Source organism: Numenius arquata, chromosome 12 (assembly GCF_964106895.1).
Source record: "Numenius arquata chromosome 12, bNumArq3.hap1.1, whole genome shotgun sequence".
NCBI classification, from domain to species: domain Eukaryota; kingdom Metazoa; phylum Chordata; class Aves; order Charadriiformes; family Scolopacidae; genus Numenius; species Numenius arquata.
The window spans coordinates 15743069-15767224 of NC_133587.1; the positions used below are offsets into that span (position 1 = coordinate 15743069).

At 41.3% G+C, this 24156-nt stretch overlaps 1 protein-coding gene across 1 annotated transcript in view; it reads left to right on the forward strand.

Annotated features, from left to right (window-relative positions):
• The first annotated feature begins 563 nt into the window (after positions 1-563).
• Positions 564-24156, forward strand: part of ITCH (itchy E3 ubiquitin protein ligase) — a 68680-nt gene continuing 45087 nt past the window's right edge. Inside the window, exon 1 of the mRNA XM_074157382.1 lies at positions 564-643. The gene's annotated coding sequence lies outside the window, so the exon portion shown is untranslated. The remainder of the gene's footprint in view (positions 644-24156) is intronic.

The following is a 24156-nucleotide window of genomic DNA, read 5'->3' on the forward strand; positions in this document are numbered from 1 at the left end:
TACGTCCCTTTGTGCTATCAGAAATTTCCAGTTATTAGTGCTACTGCGATAACCCAGCACTGTGGCTGGCCAGAGGTTCCTTAAAGTATTCCCGTAACTTCAGAGGAACATTAGCCCAGCCTGCAGGGTTGCTTTGATGCTCAATTTTTACTGTAGTGTGTGTATATAAATGTAAACACAGAGGTATATGTATGTTCTCTGTGTGTGTGTATATATATGCATAACTCTCTTCAGGGCCCTGCCCCAGAAGGTTACTGCGGGAGGTGAGGGGATGACCGGACCCAGATGCCTCCCTGCTGCTCCGGGCAGCTCCACCAGCGCACAGGCAAACCCCGCCCGTGGCCGGGGAACGGAGTGCTGTTGAGAAGCTTTCCGCCGACCTTACCGACGAGCGTTCCGCCGAGGCCCAGCCGCACAAACCGCAGCCGGGGCCGCCCCATCGCGGCCCGTCCCGCAGGCCGCCGTAAGCGCGCGCGGCGCGGAGCACGCCGGGACTTGTAGTCAGCGCCCGCCGGCGGCCGCCCAGCGACTCGGCGCCTGCGCAGATCCCGCCCGACTTTGTAAAGTCGCTGCCTCAGGTTGGTCTGGCACTGGCTGCCATCTTGGCCGAGGGACGGAGGAGCTGCTACGGCCGCTGTGCCCGGTGAGGGGAGTGGGGCTCCGCGCTGCGGGCAGGGTGGGATGGAGGAGGCGGTGTTTAGCGGTGGGGATGGGACCCTGTGGGGCGCGGTGCGGCTCGGCGGCCCCGGCCGCTCTCCTCGGCTCCGGGCGGCCGCGGTGGCGGAGACAGGGGGGCGCGGGGGACCCCGGCGGGCGTAGGCCCGGCTTCTTGAGTGGCTTCTTGACCCTGGGAGGGCCTCGCTGAGGGAGGCTCTCCCCCTCTGCCGCGCTGCCCGCCCGGACCCCGGCGGGGACAGCTCCTGGGCCGGGGGCCGGGCTGGGACGGCAGTATCGCTCCTTGCCCGGGGCACGGGGCGGTGATGCCGGGACCCCGGCGCTCCGCTGCCGGGACTGCCTGGCCCCGCCGCCCCTTCTCGGCCCTGCCGGCCTTTCTCCGCTCCGGCTGGTGGGGACACATGCCCGGAGCCCGGGCCGGGAGTGCCCCTTTCCCCCAGCTCCGCGTCGCTTGCTCCAGCTGTCCCCAGCGGTGTTTGTTCCCCGACCGGACCCCGCCATCCCTTCCAGGCTCCTTGTCGCTGAGATCAGCCTCTAAACCTTCGCCCTCTGAGGGCCTTGGGGATTCACTCCCGTCAGAGGCTTGGCTTTCCGGCAGCTGTTCCGTGGCACAACCTTCGTATCCAGCTTCCCAGCCTTTGTATCCAGCCCCCTCCGAGGAGCCCGGCTCCGCTGCCCCGGGCTCCCTGTCCAGATGGGGCGGCCGCCGCTTCACGGGGCTTCGCTGCCTTTGTCTTGTCAGGGAACAGCAGTGCCTGGAAGTCATGTTTCCCAGCGATAAAGCATGACCGTAGCTGGAGGTTTATACTGAACTGCGTTCCCTCTTGTAAACACGGCAGAATGGCAGCGCCGGTGCCGCCGCTTTATTTTGGAAACACGGACAAGTTCTAGCTGTTAACTCTCCCGCTTCCACACAGGGTGTCTGTGACCTTGTGTGGCAGTAGTATCCAGATAAAGGCAGAAGAGGGTGTTTGGAGATGCCTTTATCTACTTGGGTCCGATATCCAAGAATTCAGCTTGTCCTAATAGCTGTAATTTGTGATGTTAAACTGACAAAAGAAATTCAGATCTGTGTGTGATGCAGAGAAAAAGGTGGCTGTAGTGTTTGGGATATCCCTTTTCATTTGTGTGCCATCCTTTAACCTTGAAGCCTCAGAGAACATCCCCAGCAAAACTTATCTTTATAGCTTAGCTAGAGTTGAAGAAATCAGAAACCAGGGTATTTTAGACCCTCTTTTCCCAATATATTACTACTTATTTTAGTGAGTTTCTCATTGTTTTGTTTGGTCTCTGCTATCCTGCCACTCATCCTTTACAAAGAAAAGGAGAGAAATCCGGGCTGATATTTGTAAGAAGACCGCCCATGTTGACAGAATGACAGCAGATCCACCTATTGCTTGCTTGTATTTACCTCAAAAAAGGCATAGATGTTTAAAAAAGAAACACAAACTACAAGCGATCTTTGGTTCTGAGAATTTTAATGCTTAAAAAAAAAATCTTGTTTGAAAAATACAAATTTAAGTTATTTTCTCTCTTCTTACAGCGAAAGTCCAAAGGAGTTCTAATTTAATTATAGTTACATTGCTTATTGCTGCAGCTGTTTAAATCTGGACTTGGTCTAGTGTGCATTCTTGGTTGTGGCTTGGCTGACAGTTTTAATCGCTGCACTGGATGCATTCACCTCCAAGGGATCATTGGAATAATATGTAGCATTCTGATCCAAAGTGAATTTTCTTGTCTTTAAAACAAAGAACTGATACAGTGCATGTGAAAGATGATGTTGCAGTGGAAAATAACTGAGACTCCTGAGTGCTAACTTTGAAAGCTTCTTACAGATTAAACAGTTATTTTGGGGCTTAAGAGAGATTGAGAGAAGATTATTTATATGAATTTATTAGTTAAGCAGCATCACCTTGTTTTCTTCCCTTAATTTTCTCTCTCTTCTTAAAAGTTCTGTTTCTTCTGTGGTGAAACACACAAGTTTTCTTGTTTCTTTGTTTCCAAGTTTCAAAATGGTTTGGGGAAGTTAACTGTAGAATAAATAAGCTAATAGGAAGACAGGTAGTAAAGTAGCATGATGTTTCTCTTGTAGAGTTTAAATTAATCACTGCTCCAAAGAAAGCTTGCCTTAGAACTGCCTGAAAAATGTTTCATTAAATTAATTTTCATCTATTTTACAGCATATGCAATAGGTAAGTTGCTTCTCAACAGCATTGTCAGGATGAGTCAATGCTAACATCAAAACAGACATCTTTTGTAAACTTAAGCTGTTTAAACAAAGTGGTAAATGCATTGAACCATAGCAAAGTGCTTTTCACGTTACAGCAAAACCAATTTGATTTCTGCTTAAAAGCAGAAGGAAAGGAAAAGCAAAGAAGCAAAGGAAAAGAGTATAGGGTTAGAGCAGAAGAAAAAACCCTTGCAAGTGGTAATGATGAAGCTTCTGGGAGTGCTGTCACTGGTGCTGTTTATTATTAAGCCTTTCTGTTTGACTCTCCGGTTATGTTCCTCTAATGTTCTAATTTTTGTCAATGTGTACTTAGATGTAGTTGAAGGAAGTGCTTTGTGCCCGTACACCTAAGGAAAGCGAATACGTGTGCATAACCTAGAGGAGAGTATTTGCCTCAGCTGCTTACTGTAACTGTACTTTGCCCAACTATAGCAGCACTTTGAAGTGTGTGCTCGCCTCAGAAGAGGAAGTAGACAAGCCATGATTATTGTCTGGCTTGGGAGTATTCTGTTTTTCTAGACATTTACTTTTTACTGTCTCATAAATTAAGTATTTTTAAAGGTTTCAGGCCATCCTTCTTGGGCTTGGTTTGACTGTTACCTGAGCTGTATCCGCGTTTTGGAAAGGGAAAGGTAGTTTTTTTTCTTCATCCCTCTCGCCTGAAGAATAAAGTAATAAGGACTTAAACATTTTCTGTAAGTGACTGGCATTCAGGTTTTACTTGCTCTAGTTCAGAGTTGCTGCAGTTGAAGGATTGATCTTTTTCTATGTAAAAAAGGCAAGTTACACTTAATAGAAATGAAGGTATTGTAACAAACTGGGAAAGAGCATTTTAAAGAAACCCAGGCCCTGTTTTGTATGACCAGCTCTTAAGTTATGCCTGGAATTTCTACTTTTACTATACTGGGGCATAGAACAAACTTCTGGTAAAACATCAAGGGCAGATTTTCTTTTTTGCCATCCAAGGAAACACGATACTAGATCTTGTTACGCTGGTTATTCAAATAATTTTTTAAAACTTGGCAGTATGTTAATGTGCTGTTCTTTTTTTTTTTTTTTTTTACATGTTTTATTACAGTCCTCCCATTTAGAAACTGATAATGCCTGCCTTCCACCCACCTGCCTGAGCTATTCTAAACTCTGCTGGTAGGAGAGGCCCATTGTTTCAGACATGAACAGAACTGCTTATGTGTTTGCATTTAGATCATTGATTTTGAAGTTCAGAGCTTTACACTCAAGTGGTATTGTTGTGGAGCAAGAAAAGGCCTATTCTCTTCAGGTGGATTGTTAATGTTTTATTGCGTGGAACTCTGTTTCTTATCAAGAAGTGGTGAAAGAGAGGTGCCTTACCTTTTACCTGAAATGTGCAGATCTTGGATTGGGTAGGTCATGGTATGAAAGCTGGAGCTTTCAAGAAGAGGGTATTAATATCAACCGCTCTAAAATCTTTATGCTTTCTGTTTTCTGTTCTTTATAGGTCTAGCTTTTTGTCAAGAGTAGCCTTTAGACTTACTTTTTCTCTCTTAGTGTTAGCTAGATACCTGGTAATCTTTTTAATGTTTAATGCTAAGGAAAAGAAAGATTGGTTAAGGTTTAAAGCAATCTTGAATAGAAAATGACATAGTAAAGTCAAGTCTATAATCTGGTTGTGATTTATTAATTAATTCATTAAATGGGTAGCTGTTTGCAGCAAAATGTCATCAAGAATATAAAATTTGTGACTGGGAGCATGTTCATTTACTTAAAAATAAAATGGCCTCTTTGATTCCTTCACTTTCACATGATTGTGATGGAACTTCTGCCTGTGCAAGTCATTCCAAGTGGTTACTGCCCTTTTTAGCATTTCCTCGTCCAGTACGGTGAGGAAAGCTAAGGAAGACTAGATGCTGAGCAAGTAGAAGAGTGTGTACTGAGACACAGAAGAGTGGATTATGTTAATTTTTACCATGTTTTTGGTCAGTAACCATCCCTTGTGCCTGCTCCTATCCCCAGTGCTTGCTGTCTTTTAATTATATATTAATAATCATTACTGTTGCTTGACAGAGTGGTCAGATATGGAAATTCTTATTTCTCCACTGCTGGTTTAATAAACGTTTGAATGGATTAAGACCTGTTGCTCCAAATACTGCATTTGTTCTTTTCTAACACCTTAATTTTTGCTCTGCTGATGCTGTGAGCTGCTCCTATCTTGATTTATTTACAAAGCAGCTAGATGGAGCGAGTTTATTCTTTATAAGGATTCCTCAACTTTAAAGATTTTTTTTTTTTCTTTGCCTTATCAGAGCCTGAATTAATTGACCTTTGGATCACTCTGATTAATTTCTCTATGAAGGGCTTGCCTCTAATAGTGCCTTGTGTGTATTTCCTGCTGCTGTAAATGTATTGTTTCGGAGACTACATTAAAAAAATGGCAATTGATATATAAAAATGTTTAGAAGGCGGTAATGTGTTTGGTTTAATCCCTAACCAGGTTTGCTAACTTCTGTGAAAGTGGTGAGCTGCCATTTCTCACTGTATTGTACCTGAAGTTGAACACCCTTTCCTATCCATTCAAATTGAGACCCTTTGGGGCGATCCTGCATGTGAAGGACACTGCAGTCTATAAAGAAAGGGAGAAAAAAGAAAATACAGGAGCTTGAAATATAGAAAGTAACAGTGTGACGCTAACTTGTTTTTTGTATAAGGACAGCAAAGCTGCTTCTGCTCTTAAATGTATGCGATTCATCCAGTGTGTGTGTTGCTATCAGTGATGCAGTCTTCAAAGCAGCTTCTTATTCCAGCTATTTGAGGGGGGAATAACCCGTATAATGAAAACAGGAAAGAGGAGGGAAACGCTGAAGGTTTAGGAAAACATTCTGACCACCTCACTCTCCATTTAAAAACTTTCTATAGCTATTCAAACTAAATAGCTGTCACCTCTGTCACCTGTGTTGTCAGTTTTTTTTACGTTGTGTAATGTTTCTAATTCCATTTAAAAGTCTTTGTCACTTAAAGATGCAGAGGAAAACTTAGGATCAATGGGCAGTACTTCTGCAGGTAATTGGCCTACTCCATTTTGTGCTCGTAAAATTGAATTTACCAGTAAGACATTAAAATATCTTTTTTGTCTTTTGCAAACGCAGTATGTGCTGGATATTAAAATGACCAATTTGTTAAACATTTGCCTGGACCAAATCTAGTTCAGGTCAATGAATAAGCTATCACAAGGCAACAGTGTTCGCATTGTTCTTCTTTTTGTGCACCCACGGAATCAGTGTATTTAACCCCTGTCCTGAAATCTAGGCTGGGCAAGAGGATTTGCTCTGTGTGGAAACCTGTTGTTATTGCTGGTGTGTAGTTAGGGATTCTCAATGATTTAAAGGTTTTAAAAATAGTCCTCTGAGGTGTGACATACTATTGCTTTTTTCCTTTCCCTTCCTTTCCCTCTCTTCAGGCCCTCAGAACTACAAGACTTTTATGGCATTAGTAACAATTAGAGTTATTAAAGCAAAAGATAACATTTAAGAAAAGTCTTACTTTCATCTGGGATGTGAACATCTGAACAAAATAGTACTGTCCTGATGGTGATATTAGAGGTGAAAATGCTCTCAGGCTGATGTTTGTTAGCTTTGTAGCTGTGCCCTTCCCAGTGAACTGTATGTTTGAGTGTAGAAGATACCAACAAAATGAAATTCGCTGTTATGGGTGGATGAAGTGGGAGTTAAGGGGAGGGACTTGGTGGACAGTAATAACAGTGGATCTAGTATGAGAGAGAGCCTGTGCCACTGCTGGGATTTCCTTGCTTTTAGGAATTTCACTTCCTATTTTTAAAGTAGTAAACTTGTACTTTATATTTTGTAGTCCTATCTTCATGACTTATAATCAAACGCAGGAAGGTGCTTATGCGTTACAGACGAAATAAATAGTGTCTGAATGAAATTTCCTCACATGACTCAGACTTGGTTTGTATCTAGAAGAATATAAAATCAGCTTTGCTCCTTAAGGAGGTCATTACGTTAGAACCCTATGGGCCCATACTTCTACTGCACTATGTGAGTACCTCTTTGGTTTGCCACATAATGCACAGACAGGTAAGCTGTGAAGAGGTGTATGTATGGTGTAATAAGTGTGTTCACACTGAATTACATTCCTTGTACAGAATACTTTGCCAGGGCATGCAAAGTATGCCTGGTTTATTACGAAAAAAAAAAGTGTTGTTTTGCAATTGCCAGGAGCCCTAGGCTTTCTTTTTCCCTGAAGATTTACTGAATTTAAACAGGTCAGCAAGTGTCAATTTAGCACTAGAATTAGCACAAGATAGGGAAGGGCTGTGTGACTGGGAGGAGCATAAAGGGGAAGGTGGGACCTTCAGCAATCTCCAGCTGCCAGAGGAGAACTCACCATCGGCACTCCCCTGATATCTCCAGTGACAGCCATTGCTGTCACTCCTACCGGGCAGTTACCTCCGGCTCATGGTGTAGTTTAGGGGACAGTTCTAAGCTTCATCACAGACCTGTGGGCTTTGAGTTGTGTCCCTGCAGTACGGTGATTCCCTTGAAATTGAAAGATGCAATTCATGGTGGTTGTTAGCAGATAATCCTGTTCTTTTTTTTTTTTTAAATATGCAATTTTCAGTTCTTCATATAGAAGATCTAGAACATAAAGATTGAAACTTTCATTCAAGGGTTTTATTTATTACTACAGTCAGAAGTCTTGGGTAACCCAGCATTTCGGAAAAGAAGTCTACTTTATCTTCTGATAAAGGGCAGAAGGGTTTTAGGGCAGCCTCACAAAAAAAACCCCAAGTTAAATGGAAGTGCTGAGAATACTGAAATAGTGGAGCAATTTTCAGCCATCTTTTTCCTATAGTTTCTGTTCTATTTTTCAGAGAGGCATGAGCTGGAACGTAGCAGGCAGCTGCATTTTGCAGGGTTTGGCTGGTTGTGTTGTCCATTCCTGGCTATGCTTTCACATTGCCATCTGGTCACTTGCAAAAGATTCCTAACAAGCAGGTGATGAACTTCTTTTGCAATTGGAACACATGAAGGTGATTCCTCTGGAACTGAAGATTTTACTTGCAGAAGTTTGCAGTTTTAAAAAAGAGAAAGAGAGTGTGCCATAGTAGACTTTCAGATACTTCAGTGCTTGCTTAAATAATATCTTTTTTTTTTTTCCTGAAATTCTCATTTCTGTTTCAACTTTTGGATTTGTGTGCTTTACTTTAGTAATACGTAATTTAACTTGGAAAGATGCAACCTCTATTTCTGAATGGCATTCAGTTTAGCACACCAGGAATATTACTTCATTTTGTTGCAAATACGAGGTTTCCAGTTCTCGTTTCCTTGATTGTTTGTAATGCTTAAGAGTATTCAGAGAAACAGCTTATTTTTCCTGTGGAGCAATATATGTATATTCATACCTTAATAACCAGTTAACTGTAAGAATTTCAGTGCATTGGCTACATGCTGAGTTCTTGTTCTTACAGCTGAGTCAAAGTTAATCAAGAGGAACTGTGTCTTACACCATGTAATTTGCTAAAGCAAGTACAAGCAGCAAATGACAAAGAACTTTCTTTTTCAAGAGATTTCAAATAATCAGTGAATTTGGGAGTTGTGGTTATCAGTTGTACTAGAGAATGATTTATCATTTCTCAGATGAGCTTTGCCAGATGGATTGCAGATCTGCACAGTCTGTTTTGATGTGGTTTATCGCTCAGGTACTAACAGTCACAATCTGTTTAACAGGATAGTTTTTGTCAGGAGATACCATTTGCCAGTAAGTTTCTCCTGATGCCTCCCTGGCTCCTGCTCTCTGGGTTCTTGGGAGCGAAGAGGCAGAGGTGTATCTGGGGCTCTCTTCATTGCTGTCCCCCAGAGGGGGGGTACCTTTGTACATCTGTGAACCTCCATCTGTGCTATTGAACACTCATACAACGAGGTGCATTGTGCGCTGTTCTGTACAGAACATACTAAAGAATCGTGTTTGGGTTAATGTAGATACATTTTTCAAAAACATAATAAAGCTGGTATCTGCTAGATTTGGGTTTACCAGGTGGCAGGTCTGGTTTTGGTTCTGGGTTTATAGACTGCTTATAACAACACAACAAAACAGCCTTTCAAAAGGTTACTTTTAAAAACATCCTTCAAAACAATTGTAATAGTGGCCGAAGCTGTCATTCTTAGCAATTAATTCAGTGTACTTTAATGGCCAAGCTTTCTTTTTTCTTTTTCCATTCCCCCCAGAGTTAAAAACTTTGTCCGCTTATTTGGATAAGGGTGTGTGTGAACCAGTGATAATGAAACGTAGCACTGAGAATGGAATGGGGAAATACGCTGAAGCAAGCGTTGAGCTGTAAACAAGAAGAAAAAGCTAATGGCTGGAGATTACAAAACCCTCCGTAGATGCTGCCCTCTGTTCATAACTGAATCTACAACTCCCTCTAAAGCGACTTGTTTAAAAGCTGCGAGGTGGATGGTGAAACAGAAGGTAGTGGCCTTGTACTTTGTTTTGCTGTGAGAGTTTATAATATAGAGATAATATAGGCACTTCAAAAGTAATGCGTTTGAAACACATTTAAAAATAGCTGTAATACAAAAGCATTAGTTTTCTTCTGATGCCAAATCACAAAATAACCAGTCAGTTAAAGCTCAAGTGGTTCTCCAATGTGTCTACTAATCTCAGTCTTTTGTCTCTCTTTCCATGAGCACCAAATTAAGTTCTACAGTTTCTGAAATTTGCTCATGAAGGTTAATGATTTCCGCCATTTTAATTGGAAAATAACATAAAACTGTAATCTGAACTGTGCTGCTGTGGTGGATATTTCTGTAATAATGAGATGTATGCACTGGGAACTGTGTGACATGAGTGAAAGTTAGTGGATATGTTAAAACCATAAGGCTAAAGTGGTAGAACAGCTCATTGATATAAATTTTTCAGGTTGGTATGCAGCCATATTATGCCTCCATGGCAGAGTTACCCGTACATGTCATTGGGATTATTGGCAGCATCATTTTTGTTTGTTTTTAGTATCATAAATGGAACTCCATTGCCAGTCCTTTCCACTGAGGTTTGGCTTAATTTACATAGATACCTAGGAGAAACTTTTAGAAATTGTTAGAGAATCAGCATCCTCTAAGTGATGCTCCAGCCCAAATTTGTCACACGTGGGATATTTTTAATGTAAAATAGAGTAATTAGTTTGGTTGAAAGTACTGCCAAGATTGGGACAGAGGCTTTAGAGATGTGTGGGGGAGATATGGAGCAACATATGGGTAACTGTCCAGATTTGCTCGGGAAAGTGAACACCATATGAGTTAAAATGAAGGAAATTCTTAAAGGTATGAACAGTTGGACAACTGCCAATAGCAAAGTAAAACATCTTTTTGAATAAACAGAGCATTAAGCGTGATATTCAATGACTTCCCTATCTCTGATGTTATATAAATAATGAAGGGGTACCACAGGTTCCAAGGCAGTGACATGTGAATGCTTTATGAGGTTTATTATCAGGGCAAAAGAAAATGTAAATAAGCCAGGAAAGCAGTGTGCGTATGCAGCGTACAGGAGGGTTCTTTCTGTTGGGACAGTTGAACTTGGCCTTAATTTTTGCATGTTTTTCTATTTCACATTACCTGATTGCCATTAGTTGAAGCTGTCTAACACTTTGATATGTGCAGCCTTGGATGTTTTGTAGAAGATGGACTCAAGCTGTGTTGCATTGCTCTTTATAATAGACAGCAGCAATAAGGTCAATGAAATTAGTTTTTAAAAGCGAGAAAAATTACCTAGTGTAGGCTAGTGCATTGAATTTTAATATAGGACTTGGGAAAAGTGGTATAAATTAAAGTCGTGAACCTGAAGAAGGTGCATGCTGGCTTATGCAGTCTGTGCTTTTCTATTGAAACTAGTAAAACTTAAGCTGTAATCGGCAACTGGGCACTGAAAGGGAACCTCAGTTTGAAAAAAAATTAAAAAAAATCTACATAACCAACTTGATAGAAGTCTCTTTAGAGGAGGAATCTGCTACAAAACAGAGGCCTAAAGAGAACAAGCAGGAAGAACGGGACAGGTACAACAGGAATTGCTGAGTTTGTTTTAGGGAAGTCAAAGAATCACAGAATAATTAAGGTTGTAAGGGACTTCTGAACATCTGCTTAAAGCAAGGCCAGTTAGAGCAGTCACTAACGTGACGTGTTCAGTCAGGTTTGGAATATCTCCGAGGGTGGTGACTTAACCTCTCTTGGCAAGCTTCTCCACTTTTCAACCACCTCACAGTAAAATAAATAACTAAATCCCCTGTTTTTAAGTGGAATTTCCTGTATTTTATTTTGTGCCCACTGCCTATTGTCCCATCACTGCGCTGCTGGGGGAGAGTCCAGCTTCATCTTTTTTAACCCTTTATATCCCCTTCAGGTATTTATACACACTGGTAAGATCCTACTGAGCATCCTCTTTTCCAGGCTTAACAATTCCAGCTCTCTCAGCCTCTCCCCCTATGTCATGTTCCAGTCACTTTGTCATCTCTATGGCCCTGTGGTGTCGCTCCAGTACGTCTGTGTCACTCTTGATTCGGGGAGCCCAGAACTGGACAGGCTAGCACACCAGATATGGTCTCAGCAATATTGGATAGAGGGGAAGGACCACCACCTTCATCCTGCTCATGATGCTCTTCCTAATGCAGCCCAGGGTGTTGGAGACCAATTTTTTTTTGCTGCAAGGAAGCGTTGCCAGTTTGTGTTCAACAGGACTGGTGTTTTCTGCAAAGTTGCTTTCTGTCCAGCTGCCCCTCAGCCTTTACTGATGCATGGGCTTATTCCTCCCCAGGTGCAGAATTCGCACTTCCCTTCATGGAACTTCTGCATCATCAGCGTATTTGCTGAGAGTAAGCTCAGTCCCGTTGTCCAGGTCATAAATGAAGAAGTTAAACTGTGGTGGCCACATATCTCCCCGCAGGGTACAGCACTAACGACTGGCCTCTGACTGGTCTGTGCACCGCTGACCACAGCCTTTTGAGCGCCACAGGTCTGCCAGGTTTTCAGGCTGCTCCACAGTCTTCTGTCTGGCCTGGACTTCATGATGTTATAGGAGACACTGTCAAAGACAATCAGCATCCACTGCTGTCTTCTCAACTCCCAAGTCGTCTTGTCATAGAAAACTGTCAGGTTGGCCAAACATGATTTCCCCTTCATCCATCCATGCTGAATAATCCAAAAAAATCACCTTCTTGTCCGTAAACGTTTGGAAATGGCTCCTGTGACCGTTTGTTCCCTGGCCTTGAGATGAGACTGACCAATCTGTAATTTCTTGGATGTTCCTTCTTGCTCTTTTGAAGAAAGGGGCATGTTTGCTTTTTCCAGTTCGCTTCTGCAGTACCTGGGAACGCGGAGAGTCACTTGGAAGGAGCTGAGTGACCTTTTCACTTTTACATGGCACAGAATGAGCTTCACTGAGCTCAACCATGACTTCAGAGATTTACCAGAAATTTTAGTTTTGACATATTTTCTCCTCTAACACAGGGAATGAACGGGAAAAGAAACTTCAGTTTTTCAGCATCTCTGTAGATGCTCCCCACTTCTTGAAATTTATCCTCTTTGTAAAAAGAAACATTTGTATTTACACGGGTAGGGGTACTCAAGTTACTTCTCTTCCTTCCATATGAAACAAGTAGTTCTGAGGTCCAGCTCATTGCTTAGGTCTCAGAGAAACACAATCTCTTACCCTATTCGAAAACACAAATACTTTGTGCTTACGACAGCTTTTCTTTAACCTACAGCATTAGTCATTCAAGTTAAATAGTTATGTGCTTTAAATTCAATCTTAATCTGTTTGACTAAAAAGATCCTTATTATTTACTTAACTGTAACTGCTGTGGTCATTCCAGTAGTTTTGCAGAAAATTTTTCTAGTCTAGGTTTTGTGCAGGAGAAAGCACATCTATCCCAAAAGCAGATCTGCCCCAATGATGGAGAGTTGGGAAACTTCAGGAATTCCATTTGATATTTTTATAAAGGAAAGCGTTCTATGAAAGAGTCTCCTCTGAAACTGTCAAAACAGAGTGGAAGGTACAAGTCTTGAATCAAAGTGAATAAGAATATTCATGCATGAAAATACCTATATCCACGTTCACAGAATTAAAGAAAGAGAACAGAAGTTCAAAAGAAGGAGCTGGAGACCTGTGGTGGTTTCCATATGGCCAGAATGGGAACAGGGAGGAACAGGTGAAGGGGAAACAGGGAGTGCATCTGCATTAGTGTTTTAATTGTTTTAATTTGGACATTTGGAAATGAATGCTCTGATTGTTCTCACAGACTGCGCTTTGGCTTGACTTGTGAAACGAGCCTCAACCAAGGCAGCTGAATTGTTCTTGGGTGAAACTAAACTGGAAGGTGCAGTCCAACTGGTGTGGGGCTATGGGGTCAGGGGTGAGCTCTTCCAAAATAAAACTCCAGCAATGTATCCAATGTCAGTATGGGGACTGCAGTCCTGACTTTGTTCCTAGCTCCACTCCTGTCACTGCTCTCATTGCTGGCGTGGACACAGCACGTGCTAAATCAGATTGAGGAAGGTACAGTGAGAGTTCAAAGACTGTCATTGCTGGGAAAAGGCTGTTGCCATTCTGAAAGAATCTGAACAGAGACAGGTCGACTGTTGTTGTTTCTGAAAGGTGTGTGCAAGGAGATGTTGGAAAGATTAGTGTACAGGGGGGTGAAAAGGGGGTCTGTTACAAAATAGGAGTCTCTTTTGGCAAGTGTTTCCCTCAGTGAAGCTTAGAAGCCATAAGACAACGCAATGAGCTTATACAAGGGATAGGCCTATTTTTAAATACAACTTTTAGAAAGGAATTTGAATTTTCCTTGAATGTGTACAATATGAACGCGTTTAAAATTTGAAGAAGCAGTAAGTCTTCAAGAAGAAAAAAGAAACAACGAAAAAGGAACTTAGATTGATGGGAAGGGAAGCATTTATATGGATTTTTATTGATAAAGGATGCGAGGAAAGACACGTCCGAAGGTATTAAAGGAATAGGTGTTACATTCACTAAACCCAGAATTCTTTTTGGAGAATGGTGAGATGGAGAATGCTTCAGGAGGAATTAGATTAGGAGCTCTTCTCAGTCTTTCAGTTGAGAGCCAAGTTATATGAAAGTACAAACATATACTGGGAAAATTATTACACTTCTAAGAATTAAATCATGTAACAAAATAAATCTTGTCATACAAAATGTGATTATTTTTTTTTAAGAACTATTAGATTTTCCCTCTGGTTTCAGTAAAGTAGTTTGATTTACGGTGGGCATGAAGTCCTGAAAGAAGTAAATTATCTTGACTGTGAGAAATTTCTTATTAAATTAAAGCTGGCTTTTAATTGAACTTGATTGAAAGGTGACTGCTTAAGGTGGAGGAGGTGGTTGTCTTTGGGGTTCACCTGTTTCAGTTTATTCACTCCATTTTTCCACATTAATGCAAATATCAAGAAGAATATAATTTCTAAGGAATGCATTTTTAGGCAACTTAATAACTTTCATGTTAAATGTTTTGTTTCTCTTGATATGTTTTAGCAGCAGTACGGCAGGGATGTGCAAAAGGCCTGAAATGTTAGGAACGTAAGGAATTTGTGCACATTTATGCGTTATGAAATATACATAAATTAGGATATGCCTTTGTGTAAATGCACAGAGCTATTCACTTGTTGTTAGTGTATCTGGAAACAGGAATATCTATTGAGATACCTTTGTTACAGTTTGTATCTTGCTCCTAGTTTATTGCACTGAGCAACTGAAGGTTTTCATGAGACTCTGAGCAGCTTGGTCTAACTTTGAAGTTGGCCCTGTTCTGGAAGGGTGTTGGACAGGGTGACCTCCAGAGGTCCTTTCCAGCCTAAATTATTGTGTGGTTCTATTAAAAATAATAAAAAAAACTTTTGGGAGGAAATTAGAAAGTAATTCATAGAAGTGCGTTCTCATTTTAAGATACCCTTGTTTCCTTATATGCTCTTTCAGTAACACATTTATGTTATTTTTCAGGTCATTTTTTGATAGTTTTTTTTAAAGGATAGGGGAGAACAAAAATATACATAGGAAGGTTCTGAGAGGTAAGATATAAATGCTGCTTGACAGCTGTTTAGACTGTGTCCAGAAACATTTGAGAGTAAAACCAAGCAAACTTTTCTCATCCTGTGTGAAATTTTTCACAAGGCTTTGAAGTCACTGACTCTCCCTGTCCTTTACTTCCTAGGCAAAATTTGGGGGTTTATGGTGTATTTTTTTATCTTTCAAGTTTTGTTCATGTGTTTGATGTGAAAGAACTTTTAATCCTTGAATATCTTTGTTTTAAATGTAGAATTGTTAATTTGGTTTTTCCTGACTATTTCTGCTCGCATCTTGCATTTCAGGAAAACTGCAAATAGATGGTTAAAGGAGGTGATTCCTTCCAAGCAATGATCAGTTAATAGATTACAAGTAAGAGAATTGCATAAAGTGGGAAAAATAACTTACAATTTTGACTTAATATTTTTGCATTAATGGTGATCACATTAAGATTATTTCATTGCCCTAATTAAAAATTAATTGAATAGCATGAATAAGTAGCTTATGGCTTGTGGATTTGTGTGACCATTTCACTACTGTTTCTCGGAGCTAAAGCAGTGATAAGCGGAGGGCTCCAGATAAATTCTTTCTTTCTCCTTCCCATAGCAACAGGCAGGAGGACACTTTGGGTGAAGGTCTTCAGAAGATTTCTTTTTCATGCTTTCATGGTAAGGTCCAAAATAACCTGTTGCTAACACTGGCATTAATATTGGACTGCGATGCTCTAGACTGGGATTTTTGCTTTGTAGGAACCTCTTAGCCTCAGAGCCAGCTGAAGTCTAAAGGTAGCTGTAGGGCTAAATGAGATTTTATAGGGCAGACAGAACAAAACATACTGCTGCTTTTGTGTAACTCCCTGTTTTATAACTGTCTTGGACTTCTTTTCACTGCTTCTTTGTGCTCAAAGTTGACTAAAGTTTGAGTAGCATTGAGAAATATAATCTCTGAATGACAAAAGCGATGCATTTATTTCTACATTTAGGGTACAATCCTACTTAGATAAACCCTAACCAGGGCTCCAAGCTGTAGAATGTTGTGTTTATGAAACAGCTGCAATTCAAAGAAAGCACCAATGCTTTTGGATACTTGATCAGCTTATTGTTAGTGCACAGTTAACAGTGATCCTTGTAACTGGCCACACTGTCTGCTTTTCCCTTGAGAAAATGCTCTTCCAAGGTTACCACTGGAAAATGTTGTTTATACTTTCTAGGTACTTTTTAGATTCCTGGAAATAAAACAATGTTGGTTTTTGAAAGTGAAATACAAGAAGGCTGTTTGCCTGACAGGGCTCTGTCAGTACATGCCGGTTGACTAGATTGCTTCAGTCTTTGTAACTGTCTTCCCTTTCTCTCTGAGGAAGGATGTCCTGAAGTTACAGCACAGATTATTTTTTTTTAACCTGTATTTTCACAGAACTCCATACAGGACATGGTTCACAGTGCAATGAAGCGGAAGAATTTAGAGGGAAAGCTGTAATTAATTTCTACAAGATGTGAGAGTTCTAATTGCTAGAGCTCAGTGCCTTTTTGTTAGAGATCTGTAATAACAGTCTAACAGTCCTAATAACAGGAATTGTGTAAGGTCAGAGAAACTTTGGTATTTGGAGATGCTAAAAAGATATTTTCCTATGAAAGAAGAACATTGCTCATTCTGAGAAGTTGTTTTACGATATAGTCAATCACCCCTGGTTCTGGATCCTCTTCAGGGCAGCAACTCTCTGATCTGTACTGGCAGCTGGTAGGTTTCAGATCAGGAATTTAATTTCTATGTTGGAAGCTTGAATTTCCTCTATACCATCTTGAAAGAAATGTGATGTAACTGAAATGCGATGGCCACAGCAGACCAGTGGCTGGCTGCCAGGTGCCCACCAAGCCGCTCTCTCACTCTTCTTCCTCAGCAGGAGGGGGGAGAAAATACAATTGAAAAAGCTGATTAGTTGAGATAAGAATGTGGAGATCACTCACCAGTTATGTGCAAAACAGACTTGACTTGGGGAAGATTAATTTATTGCCAATTAAAAGTAGAGTAGGATAGTATGAAATAAAAACAAAATTTAAAAACACCTTCCTTCCACTTTGCTCTTTTTTCCAGGCTCAACTTCACTCCTTCATTCCCAACCCTTCTACCTCTGCCCTGAGTGGCACAGGGGAACAGGGAACGGAGGTTGTGGTCAGTTCATAGCACTTTGTATTTGCCAGTCCTTCATCCTTGCACGTTTCCTGTGCTCCAGTGTGGGGTCCTTCCTATGGGATACAGTCCTTCACAAACTTCTCCAATATGGGTCCTTCCCATGGGCTGCAGTTCTCTGCGAACTGCTCCAGTGTGGGTCCTTCACATGGGGTGCAGTCCTTCAGGAACAGACTGCTCCAGTGTGGGTCCCCCATCAAGACACAGGTCCTGCCAAAAGACCTGCTCCCACCCACGCTCCTCTCTATGGACTGCAGCTCCTGCCAGGAGCCTGCTCTTGTTTGGGCTCTCCATGGGCTGCAGCTTCCTTCAGGGCACATCCACCTGCTCTAGTGTGGGGTCCTCCATGGGCTGCAGGGGGACATCTGCTCTAGTGTGGGGTCCTCCATGGGCTGCAGGGGGACATCTGCTCTAGCATGGGGTCCTCCATGGGCTGCAGAGGGACAGCCATGGTGTTCACCGTGGGCTACAGGGGAATCTCTGCTCTATTGACTGAAGCACCTTCTCCCCTTCCTTCTCCACTGACCTGGGTGTTTGCAGAGTTGTTTCTCTCACATTCACTCCTTTCCCACACAGCTGCTGTGCAGTGGGTTTTGCCTTTTCTTAAATATGTTATAGAGGACGCTGCCAGCATCGCCAATGGGCCCAGCTTTGCCTAGTGGGGGGTCTGTTTTGGAGCTGGCTTCGTCCAGTATGGGCGCAGCCCAAGGTCTGGTCTCACAGTGGCCACCCCTGCAGTCCCACTGCTACCAAAGCCTTGCCACCTAAATCCAGTACAACCACCGTGTATGGAGACAGGTTTGGGGCTAAATTTGTTTAGTTGTCTTTGGTAAGTTAAGTAAAAATATTCTTTACTCATACCCTTAGGGATTTGTTACTCTGTCAAGAAAAGGCAACCAGCAGTGATTTAAAAATCTTCACCTGCAGGGTAAGCTTCCACAGGAGGGGACCTGAGAACATAGTTTTGCCCATCGTGAAATGGATAAAAAAGCACAAACCCTTATAAACAAAGTTTTACTTTGCAAGTGTGTTGTCAGCCCGTGATAACACTTGGGTACTTTCAGCCATGAAAGTAACAGGCTTGAATATCTGGTTTCCTAAATGAAAAGCCGTTTGTCTCGCTTTGTGAGTCGTGAGTAACTGCTCACCTTCCGCTCCACAGAGGGTAACATGGTTCCGGTGGTGCCCTACCGCCGCAAAATTCTCCTGAAGCCTCATCACAGAAGCGTTAAGGTGAAACCTAGTTCTGAGTCAATGCAGTTGTGTCGAACCTGTGTTACCACAAAAGATTTTTTTAAGAAAGGGTTTAAAAGGCCAAAATGGATTTCTAAGAGCAGTGTTTTGTAAAATGCAGGAGTTAATCGAATTAATGTCCTGTTGATACCAGTGAATCCAGCAGTTTAAAAAAATCTGTTGAAGTTAGTGGTAGTTACAATGATGCCACTTCACCGTCTCCTCTGTCTTCCCAGTCCCAGTGTAACTCTCTGCTGTGGTTCAGCACATGCCAGCTTTAATAGATCTTGTTTTCCAGTGGTGGTGTTTAAGAACCAGCCATTTTCAGCGTTGCTCTATTTCTAGGATTACAGCAGTGAACTGGGTTTAGCTCAGTGGTTTGCATATATGAATTGTTGTCCTCTTTGAAACGGATTGTGCCATGAGAAGGAAGTGGCTGAAATAAAAATAGACAATCTCTTTGTTTTCACAAATGGCTTTAATTATCTTGTGCAGCTCTCTGCAGTGGTGATTCTTGCCAGGCTTTTTGGAATCAAGCAAAAGGCATATGATGTTCATGTACACGTCTGTCCTTTATTCCTTTTTGAGCATTTCTTAAAAGTTAGTAAAAGCTGACATCCTTTTAGTGAGGAAGGAAGTTCATTGGCGAGTTATCGGAGTTGGTGGTAAAGCCTGTTTTGTCCCTTTTGCCCTGCCTGCCACAGTTATAATCTAAGAATAGCTTGGGCTGGGGAATGATTACTACTGAAACGGGGCAAAACTGTCAAATTACTTTTTTGTTTCTTTAAAATTTGTATATTGCAGTACTGTTTCTTGATGTATCTTTTTCCAATTCTTTTATTCAGTATCAAATGCTACATGTATGTAGAAAAAAATCATGGGAGCTATTTCTGCTGAGGTGCAGGTTTTACAAGGAGGCTTCTTGGTGCACGGAAATGGTAATGACCGAATTCTCTACAATTTTGCTGTAAGGCTTTGGTTGGGGAGGCCTGCAGACAGAGTTCAATTAGGATTGCAGGCAGTCTTGTTGGAAGCATTTTTCTCTGCAGGTTGAAGTTGACAGACCAGTTTTTCTCATCTGCACAGTTCGCATGAGGAACAACAGCCAACCATGGGGTTGGGGTAAAAGCTACAGCGTGAATGTCACTGGGTGCCTGGCCACGATGTGTCTGGAGTTACTCTGCCTTTCCTTGGGTGATCTCTTTGTTTTCATACTCAGGTTAAATGTTTTTCAGCTTTTCTGACTTAGAAACTTTGGATTCAAGAGAGTTTCCCATGTTCAGTTCTCCTTTGAAGTGGTAGATATTTAGGAAAAACAAGCAATCAGGGATGAGGGTTAGTGTTGCATAGATAATGTGACTGTTTTTAGGAAAGGTGTTTAAGGCCCTTAGTCTGTAGTGCTTTAGTCTTTGCTATTTTAACTTTCAATCTGTTGATGACACAGAAGAGAGTCGTTTGTTGATGCTATTGTTAGGGTATCAGTTTGGTGTCAGAGTGATTATCATTCATGTTGAGTATGAGGTTGCAGGAAATCAGTATAACTAAACTCAGCGTGAGACTTTACAGGGAGGGAATGTGGCATTCATTTTTAAAGTCTCAAATTAATTTTACCCCTCACACTCAGATATGTACATCTCTCATGTATGGGGTTCTCTCATACTTTTAACTTACTCTTTCTCTCACTGTTGTGTATTCACAAGCACCGGGACGTTGTTGTGTGTTGAAGTGGTACAGCCAGTGACTCTTAACACACAACATGGAGGATGAGACTAATGGTATCTGTCAACTGCTTATCATGCTTTGGGTTCCTTTTGGTGACAACAAACTGCTTTATAGACAGATATTTTATATCCCTTGGGAGTCAAGAGTTGTTTTACATTTGTCCTTTGCTTTAGAATCTGGCTTACTTCAGCCTCCATGAACCTTAAGTGAAGGCTAATGCTAGTTGTTTTTTCCTGATTTGGAATATCCATATCTTTATAGCCACAGTATGTTTTCCTGTGGGTGAACAGGAAAAGGAATGACATGTGTGATGTGCTGTAACCCCCTGGGCATTCTCCTCTCCTTAGTGCACTGGCTCTTGCTGCTGCTCAGTGTCTGAGCTGTATCTTACCAGAGTCAAGGCATCCTGGTCTCCACACAAACATGCCTTACTTTTATTGCTGCAAGAAGTGTCCTTTGTTATCAATGAAAGCCATTCTTTTAACCTTTGGTTTGCTGGTTTTTCTGCTTTATACATGCACCTTTCCATTCCTTCTTCATTCATACCAATCTTAACATCTCCAGTGCAATTCTCTACAAGATCCATTTACTGGTAGCAGAAGAGCATCCAATAGAAAGCTTCAGGTTAGTAATTATCTAGAATAGATTCAGATAATCTCACTCATAAAATATAATTAGATCTGTTGATTTAAAGGAAATGTGACTTCTGACTGATATAGTGCTTAGTGACATGGTTTAGTGATGGTTTTTTTATCAGAGCTAGGTTGATGGTTGGACTTGATGACCTTAAAAGTCCCAACCTGGACAATTCCATGATTCTATGGTGTACCACTGTACTTTGAAAGGGTGTAGGAATGGTAGTTTGTAAGCAGATATAATGAGGTAGTGGTTCCTGTGTTGAGCCAGAAGTACAATGGTTCATATATTATAGATGAGTTAAGGACAAATGCAAAATATACATTTTTAAAACAGCATAATGGATGGAGTTCCTACTTCAATGTCAAGGGTTTCTCATTAGCAAGCCCGTAGTAGGGAAAGAAGTTGGGCAGCTCCTCTCCTGTGCTTTGCGGTTTCTATATCTTGCTTTTCCCTCCTTGCCTCTGAAGGTCGTGTCACTTGGGTTGCTTCCCAAACTGATTAAAGTGTGTTTCCCACAATTATATTTTTAGCTGGTGTATTGAATTGACCCAAGCGTTGTCTTCGCGTCTGCGTCTCACTCATTCTTATCAGAGCAGCCGCCTGCACGTCAGCTTTGTGAGCGCACGGCATGGGAGCCATGCCTGCGGTGCCGCATCTGGGCAGCGTGGTTACTGGTGATACTGGAGATACGACAACAGCAGCTCAGAAATTCAACCTAGGGTCTTGGTTTGGACCCGGTATGTGCTGTACTTCACCTTTGTTCAAATAAAAAAACCAACAGTTTAGGCAGCTGGAATTTAAATTTCAACAGCTGTATTATGGCAGAGAGTACTTCGATTTTACTGCACTTTGAGTCAATAGATGTAGTGCTGCTCACACGCAGTGATGGATGGCTGAGGGAGCGGAGCTGCATTCTGCTGTTCAAACCCTCTTTGTTCCCGTTCCTTATATAAATATCCCTTGATGCAAACCTCATAATTGCTTCCCTTTCCAACTTGTACTCAACACTCTTATAATCTGTGTCTATCTTTTCTTCCTGGTTGATTACTCAGCAGTTTCTTTCTTTCTGTATGTCTGCTTACTTGTTTGGGCAAAACTGACCATGTCCTTAAAACTTATTTTAGGGAAAAAAAAAAAATGATAAAAATGTAAAACAGTAAAACCAGCTTTGTCAAACCACATTTACCTTAAAGATGAAATTTGAACAGTTAAAGTTACTGCAGATTTGCTAAACAAGTTGCCAAACTAGCTGTTGCTGCTTGGGCTTACTGGGTAATTATAGCTAACGTGTAAGAAAAAAAAAACTTTTCCACTATATGCACGTCTTCAATTAAAAAGAGGCTTCTGTGTTTTGGGGGAAGGAGAAGAAGCATTTGTATTTAATTTCTCACGCACAAAAAAAGCGGTGTTAATGTAAACAGGTGGCTTTGAACTTTCTCTGAAATATCTAGTTTAATCTCATCTTAATTGTCTGTAACTCACATAGCTTGATAAAAAATTTAACTGTTGTAAAGGGGCCATGTTATACCTTATGTGCAGGTTTTTAAACAAAACTTTATATATTTTACACTTTTTCCAAAAGTCTGTATTCCTGAGTTACACAGCGAGGTTTTAAAAACTATTGTTAAAATGACTAGATATGTTAAAGAAATTTTTCATTATGTGATTATTTTTTTACTGCATTATTGAAACAGCAAATACATTTTGAATTGGTTCTCCTGTAAAGAGCAGTTTAGCCTGTTCTTAAAATTAATTACTAAACGTAAGGCTTACAGCAGCCAACAATGTGCAATTATTTCAGTTTTTTTTTTTAAATTATAAAGAGCATGTGCCAACATATTTTCCAAGCTATGCATGTATAATACACAGTCACAGGATTTCACACTGACCTAGTTGTGTCTGCTATTCTTCCAAATAAATATGAAACTAAATTACCTTCTTCGATAAGTCAGTTCTTTAAGAGATGAATCCCATTGCTGAATAAAGTCAATATAAGTGAAATTGGTGTCGTGCTCTAAAGATCTCTCAAGCCCTTGGTAGCATTTTTTTGTATATTTACACTCCCTGATTTTGTGGGGTAAGACTCCTTCCCTCCTCTTTCCTTACTTTGCTCTAACCAAGAACACTCAAAGCTGCTTTTCTCCCCACTTTTTAAAAGAAAAATAAATGAGGATCCTCCCTTTCTGCCTTACTTTTTTCTGAAAGCGTTTGTAGCATCAGGGCTGTGCTCCTCTGGAATTTCTTCTCTTTTCCACACTACTCACAAATCCACTGTCTTGGATTAAAATGCCACTGAAGAAGCAAATCCCAAAAGGATGCACGGACCGAGTTCCTACTGTGAGGCAGATTTATTTTAAGCGATGTTTGTTCAAACCTGCCCAAGTACAAACAATGGCCTGTGCAATTATGTAAGTTGAGCATAATTTATCTAATAATCTACACGTTATGGTAGCATGTTATAAAAACAAACCAGCCTGCCTGGGAGTAGGTATGCAGCCTCTGAAGAACTTCAGGCAAGCATTTCAATGGTTTATTTTTAATGACAAGCAGGTATTATTTCTGTATTATACTGTGTTATATTTTTTAATATGCTAAATAATTTGCCTTGTTCATTTCTAAGAAAATTATACTTACGTGATCATGCTGAGTATCTGTTACACTGCCCTGCTCTGTCACAGCTGTCAAACCTTTCAACCTCAGTTCCTAAATTTAAAATTCTGGCGTGTTTCTTGGAAGCGTGTAGTATCCTCTGATGGGAAAAATGGCACTATGACCTTACTGTAATTTAAAACAAAACCACAACAAAAAAGAACCCCAAAACAAACCAAATCCCTAAACATTTTTGAAGATGTGGGTAGTTTTCTACTGCAGAAAACCCCTTGACTATGCAGTCTTGGCTGTTTGGAGCAACAGTTTCAACTTGTGGAAGTACTTGTTGCATTGCAGTGAATTTATAAAGCAGACATATCTAGTTTATAATGATTTCACAAATTAATCATTTTATGAGCAAAAATATATAGCATAATTTGAAAACAGTCATTATTGTTCTCTTCAACGTCTTTATCAATGATCTGGACAAGGGGATCGAGTGCACCCTCAGTAAGTTTGCAGATGACCCCAAGTTGGGTGGGAGTGTTGATCTGCTGGAGGGTAGAAAGGCTTTGCAGAGGGATCTGGACAGGCTGGCTGGATGGGATGAGGCCAGTGGGATGAGGTTCACCAAGGCCAAGTGCTGGGTCCTGCACTTGGGTCACAGCAACACCCTGCAGCGCTATAGGATGGGGCAGAGTGACTGGCTGCCTGTGTTGGTCGACTCTCGGCTGAACATGAGCCAGCAGTGTGCCCAGGTGCCCAAGAAGGCCAACGGCATCCTGGCCTGTGTCAGGAGCAGAGTGGTGAGCAGGACT